The sequence below is a fragment of the Prosopis cineraria genome, unplaced genomic scaffold, assembly GCF_029017545.1.
Source record: "Prosopis cineraria cultivar Desert tree isolate PC_DT_omini unplaced genomic scaffold, ASM2901754v1 PC4, whole genome shotgun sequence".
NCBI classification, from domain to species: Eukaryota; Viridiplantae; Streptophyta; class Magnoliopsida; order Fabales; family Fabaceae; genus Prosopis; species Prosopis cineraria.
This window is the reverse complement of record NW_026555335.1, coordinates 33,022,291-33,028,671: the sequence shown is the minus strand read 5'-3', so window position 1 is coordinate 33,028,671 and position 6,381 is coordinate 33,022,291.

The window sequence follows — 6,381 nt, the reverse complement described above, 5'->3', positions numbered from 1 at the left end:
GAAGTGGGATGCAATTATCGGAAGTTCTTATGCCAAGTGCAAGTGGTTTGAGTAGTGGTGCTACTAAGGTGGTTGTTGATGATGAAGTGATTAATGAAAAAATTATGGTTGAAGAGTATAACAATGTAAAGAATAATCAAGAAGAGAAAAAGAATAGAGATCAAACCAAAAAGGTTAGTGATGAGATAAAGTAACAAGAGGCCAAGCCAAAATATGTGCCTCCACCACCTTTTCCTCAAAGGCTTAGGAAGCAATAAGAAGATGGCCAATTTAAAAAGTTTCTTGATATGTTCAAGCAATTATATATCAACATCTCTTTTGTGGAAGCTTTGGAGCAAATGCCCAAATATTCTAAGTTCATGAAAGATGTGGTCTCTAAAAAGAGAAGGTTCAATGAGTTTGAGACAGTTGCTCTAACTAAAAGTTGTATGGATATCATTAAGCAACTACCTCAAAAGATGAAAGATCTCGGTAGCTTCTCAATTTCATGTCACATTGGAAATAAATTTTTGGGTAAGGCATTATGTGATCTTGGTGCTAGTATCAATCTTATGCCTCTTTCTATTTTCAATAAGTTGGAGTTGGGTGAAGCTAGACCAACAACCATGGCTTTACAATTAGTGAATAGAAGCTTGGCTTATCCACATGGTGTTATTAAAGATGTTCTTGTAAAAGTAGATAAATTCATTTTTCTGGTTGACTTTATTGTCCTTGATTGTGAGGTGGATCTTGATATACCTATTATCTTAGGAAGACTATTCTTGGCAACTACTAGAATCTTGATTGATGTTGAAAAAGGTGAGCTTACTATGCGAGTGGATGATGAGCAAGTCACTTTTAACATGCACAAGTTTATGAAGTCTCCCAATGATCTTGAGCAATGCTTCTTTGTTGATATGCTTGATCAAGTTACACAAGAAGAATTTGATGAGGCAATTTATAATGATTTTTTAGAAGCCTTATTGATAAAAGCTCAATTAAAGACTCAAGATAGAGAAGAGTATATGGCTATCATGAATGCATCACCAGTTTATTCTAGAAACCATGTCCAATTTGAATCTCTAGATTTATCTTCTCTTGGTAGACCATCTTTAAAATTCTCTATTGAAGACCCACCATCTTTTGAGTTGAAGACATTACCTTCTCATTCATCTTGGCACCATTTGAGCTCGTTGAAGCTTTAGAAAGTTGCTATAGCAAGGGGTAAACCTTTGACCTTTTAAAGGTTTGAGGTAACTTGGGAAAACTTAATTTTTATAGTTAAATGTTAATTGTGTTGAAAAAAATATGATTTATGAGTTAATTTGATGATACATTTGGTAAATGTTTGAGTATGAAATGGTTTTAAGAAAGAAAACCTTAACTCTACCACCCTCAATGTTTTATGAAATTAATTGTGATTTATTACTGTGGGTAGAGAATTTTGATGAATTATGTGTTAAAATATGGAGTATACATGTTATGTGAGTTCATGTATTGAGTAATGAATGTTGAAATGCATAAAATGTGTGAAATGTGCATGGCATGATCATTGGCAGGAGTTTGCCTAGGGAAAGGAGTAGTTGATTGGAAATCCACGTGGTATTGGTAGTGACCATTAGAATCAAAAACTAGCCTTGGCACTGACAGTTGGAATCAAGAGGTAGCTCTTATCCCATGGTTGATTTGAGACTGTCTCACTTGTTCTATAAGGGATTCGAACCTAACTAGTCTCCACCGATTTATGAGGAGGCTAGATTAGGGGTACGACACTCCATAGTTGTTAGTATTTAGGAAAACCGGATCACATAAGTGAGGGAGTTAACCTTGACCTGGTAGCTCCTCACAAGTGGAAGGCTAGGTTAGTCTATGATAGCCACCAGTTTCATGTTAGAGGTAACAAGAGGATATAAGGTTGGCACACGGTCATGCATATAAGTCCGGCTACATGGTTGTTAGTATTATGGTTCAGCACATGTTAAGAGTGCATAATTGTTATTTTTGTGACCCTGAGTTATGTTTTTAAAAACAACATGATACAGTATTTTATGGTAAGCTTGGTCATATGGTTGTTAGTTTTGTAAATCGTGGCTCAATACTATGTGATATATGTGTTATGTGCCTTTTTGCATCTATTTACAATTAATTTGTAACTGTAAGGGTTAAGTAAAACTTGGTTACTGAGTGGCTGTACTCATCCCTCAATTCTCAATATTTTCAGGGACTAGCTCATCAAATTTAAGTCAGGGAAAACACATAGAGACTTAGGATTTGTGGAGTAAATCCTCTTTTTATCTCTCTTTAGTTATTTACATGTGTAATTGTCAATGTAATTAGAAGCAAACAACACCTTGCTAGTGATTATTGCTGCGGACTTGAATGCACAACAAGAAGAGCAACTTGTAGAAGTCTTGAAAGCTCACAAAAGAGCTATTGGGTAGACTATTACCGACATAAAGGGTATTATCCCTTCAATTTGCATGCATAAGATTTTCCTTGAAGACAATCATAAAGCTTCCGTGGAACATCAAAGAAGGTTGAATCCTATTATGAAGGAAGTTGTGAAGAAGGAGATTTTAAAATGGCTTGAGGCGGGCATTGTCTATCCTATCTCTGACAGCTCTCGGGTGAGCCCAGTTCAATGTGTTCCAAAAAAGAGAGGCATGACTGTAGGGGCTAACACCCACAATGAGCTAATTCCTACTCGCACTGCCACTGGGTGGAGAGTATGCATGGATTATCGAAAGTTAAATGTGGCTACTAGGAAAGATCACTTTCCTCTTCCTTTTATTGACCAAATGCTTGACAAATTAGTTGGAAGAGAATTCTTTTGCTTCCTTAACGGGTATTTAGGCTATAACCAAATTACCATAGCTCTAAAGGATCAAGAAAAAAATGACATTTACTTATCCTTATGGAACTTTTGCTTTCAAGCGCATGCCTTGTGGGTTATGTAATGCACCGGCCACTTTTCAAAGTGTATGATGGCAATTTTCTCTAATATGATTGAGCAAACTATATAAGTCTTAATGGATGATTCCACAATTTTTAGGGATTCATATGAGGAGTGTTTGATCAAATTAGCCAATGTGTTGAAAAAATGTGAAGAGACTAACTTGGTCTTGAATTAGGAAAAATGCCACTTCATGGTTAAGGATGGCATAGTTCCTGGCCATAAAGTCTCCAAAAATGGCTTGGAGGTAGATAGAGCTAAAATTTCAATAATTAAACAACTTCCTCCACCTACTAATATTAAGGGTGTGAGGAGTTTTCTTAGCCATGCAGGATTTTAGCGTCGCTTTATCAGAGACTTCTCCAAAATAGTCAAGCCTCTTTTCACTCTTCTTGAGAAAGATGTTGAATTTAAATTTGATGATTCATACTTGAAAGCATTTGAAGAGTTAAAGAAAAGACTTGTGTCTGCACCTATCATGATGGCTCCTGATTGGAGTTTACCTTTCATTGTGATGTGTGATGCTAGTGACTTTGCTGTGGGTGCTATGCTCAGCCAAAAGAAAGAAAAAGTGCTTCACCCAATTTACTATGCTAGCAAAACACTTAATGATGCTCAAGAAAACTACACCACGACTAAGAAAGAGCTACTTGCAGTGGTGTTTACTCTTACCAAGTTTAGATCATATCTTATGGGTACTAGGGTGACAGTTTACACCGACCATTCAACTTTGAAGTACCTATTCAATAAGAAGGAATCTAAGGCAAGATTAATTTGATGGGTACTACTACTATAAGAATTTGACTTAGAGATTGTTGATAGGAAGGGTACTGAGAATCAAATAGCAGACCATCTTTCTAGGTTGAGTACTGATGCTCAACTTAAATCTAATATTGTTATTGATGAACCTTTTCATAATGAGCAACTCTTTAAGGTTGACAATATTTAAACATCGTGGTATGTAGACATTGTCAACTATCTTGTTTGTGGCATCTTACCCTTTGATTTGAAGTTTCATCAAAAGAAAAAGTTTCTCCATGATGCTAAGTTGTATTTTTAGGAAGAACCCTATTAGTTTCGCCAATGTATCGACCAAATGATTAGAAAGTACGTTCCTGAGTATGAGCAACAAGAAATTCTAAGATGTTGTCATTCTTCTGACTATAGAAGCCACTTTGGGGGTGACAAGACAGCATCTAAAATCTTGTAAAGTGGTTTTTATTGGCCCTCTTTATTCAAGGATATATATGACTTTGTTTTAAAGTGTGATAGGTGCCAAAGGATGGATAACATCTTTAGAAGGAATGAAATGCTACTCAACAACATAACAATCAAACAAATATCACTATAAGGCATACTTCTCGTTTAGTAACAAATCTCATGTTCAAATCTTACAACAATTTCATGCTACTCAATTCATGTTATTGGTTACATAGAAAATTAAGCACCGTTGCATACACAATGATATGTAATAATAAGAATCTCAATTATCTCTACTCTTAGACTACCACCCCAAGAGTCAATTTTAAATTTCCTAAAGAAGTTACTCCAAATGTAAGCGCTACAAATGAGATCAGTCTACAATTAAATTCACAAAATAGCATTAATAACTAATCATCATTAATTACCTCTTAATTGTGATTAAGGCCTAATTCCTCACTAAGAGTGATTAAGCATATCTAGACCTAAAACTAATTTTCATTAGTTTACTTAACCTTCATTAAGTCTAATAGTCACTATTAATACCTCTCATTAGCTTAAACATAATTATTTAACATTAGTTTAAACCGTTAGCCTCCCATTTATTTAAAGCTATCATCAATCAAACTAAGGTGTAGGAGCATTAAATGGCACTAATGAATCTTATTTAAGTCTTAGGAGTGACTGAAACACCACCATAAATTCAGACCTCAACTTCCTTATGCTTTAAATCATAAAAATGAAGAGATAAGAGGTGGAAGAAGAGATAATAATGCCTAGCCAATGCTATAAAAAGTTTCAAAATACTTTAAAATCACCCTCTAGGTCAAAACCCTAGTAGAGCTACTCTTTACCTATTGAACAAAACCCATTAAACTTTTCTTTGATTTTTGAACAGTTGATTGAATTTGAACTTTGTTGCGCCTGCCATCACCCATAGCATCACTTAGGCCCTAAAAATCTAGGCTCAATTTGTCCTATTAACTCTTTAAACCCTATTTTGGACTCTTCCAAAGGCCTAATAGGACCAATTGGCCTTTCCAACCCAAAATACTAACCTCTAATTACCTAATTAATTAATTAACCCTCTAATTAATTAGTTAAGTCCTTAAATGAAATTCAAGATGTTATAGCATTGATAGATAAACCTGGAAGGAAATCCATGCTACTGGTAAGTTCCTCTACATAACATTTCACCTTTAAATTATTGCTTGTTTCTCATCATTGTTGTTTATTTAGGTTTCTGGATCAAGATTGGTCATAGGTTGTATAATCACTACAACAGCATTCTATTTTAAGGTAGATTCTTTACTGACAAGAGAGAGACCCAATAGCTTTGAGTTTCAAGTCCTAATTTTTATGTGAAAAAGATATCATTTGATGACTTAGGTTCATGATGTGTTCCTTGACATGGTCCCAGCAATGAGCATATTGGTTTGATCATCTACTCTTCCTTTAATGAGATAATTTACTCCACTAGACATGAAGTATGTGACACTAAACTCTTTCTAATGACACCATTACATTATTAACAGGTTTACATATATATCATCATTTTCCGTGGGAATGGGAGCAATTTCTTAGGTTATAATGTCAGAGGTCATCATTTAAAATTTTTTTTGGTTCATTTTTTTGGTGGTAAGTAATTTCTTGACAAAGAGAGTAGAGTGATGCTTAGAAATTGCCTTTCTATTTGCAGATTTTTCCTACTAACATCAAAGGACAGGTGGGAAGCCTAGTAACATTAACAAACTGGTTTGGTGCATGGTTGTGTTTCTACAGTTTCAACTTTCTAATGAGTTGGACCTCCTATGGTAGAGATTAGTTACACTTTTAATATTTGTAGATCATTTAGAGTATTCATGAGTAGTATCATTATATGATAATTTATTTTCTATTTGAGCAAATAAAAACATAGATCTTATATAGTGTGCATGGCCTTCTAGGTACCTTCCTCTTTTATGCTACAGTCAATGCATTGGTTATGTTGTGAAAGTACCGAAAACTAAAGGAAAAGGTCTGGAACAATCAAAAGCAGCCATCAACAAGTAGGAAGTTAGAATCTTGCTGTCAAAAATACACCTTGAATAGGTTGAAGAAGAATGATAATTCCTACCATGTGTTTGCTTCTATATTCATATATTCCCCTAGAAGACTTACATCTTATGTTGTCAAAATTTGACGGCTCTTTAAATATTTTATGCAAGTTTTATTTAGATATTAAGGGGCTCTAAGACAATCATATTTGA